General features: G+C 49.3%; 1 non-coding gene across 1 annotated transcript; it reads right to left on the minus strand.

The window, feature by feature from the left end:
* Positions 1-170: 170 nt before the first annotated feature.
* On the minus strand, positions 171-289 carry LOC124891979. The gene has a single exon (XR_007050003.1). It is a non-coding gene; the product is annotated as a 5S ribosomal RNA (ribosomal RNA).
* Positions 290-499: the final 210 nt, after the last annotated feature.

Below are 499 nucleotides of genomic sequence, written 5' to 3' on the forward strand. Positions count from 1 at the left end.
TACCCAGCACTCCAAATTTTATTATGCCTCTTTCTCCTGCACCGCCAGTCACACACCGCACGCGCGCCCCTGCGCCTTGCCCCCTTTCTCATTCCGCCAAGAGGAAAAACAAAAAGATTCGTCGATCGAACGGGCAAAATTAAACCGAATTTTTAAGAAAAAAAAAAGAAGGGATGCAACACGAGGACTTCCCAGGGGGTCACCCATCCAAGTACTACTCTCGCCCAAGCACGCATAACTTCGGAGCTCTGATGGGATCCGGTGCATTAGTGCTTGTATGATCGCATCCGTCATTTTCAGCCCTCCAAATTCTATTATGCTTCATCTCCTCCGCCGCCCGTCACTCCTCGCACGCATGGCCCTGCGCCTTGCCCCCTTTTTCGTTTCCGCCAAGAGGAAAAACAAAAAGATTAGCCGATCGAACCGGCAAAATTAAATCGAATTTTAAAGGGAAAAAAAAAAGTGATGCAACACGAGAACTTCCCAGGGGGTCACCCAT

Source organism: Capsicum annuum, unplaced genomic scaffold, assembly GCF_002878395.1.
Source record: "Capsicum annuum cultivar UCD-10X-F1 unplaced genomic scaffold, UCD10Xv1.1 ctg42804, whole genome shotgun sequence".
In the NCBI taxonomy this organism is placed as follows: domain Eukaryota; kingdom Viridiplantae; phylum Streptophyta; class Magnoliopsida; order Solanales; family Solanaceae; genus Capsicum; species Capsicum annuum.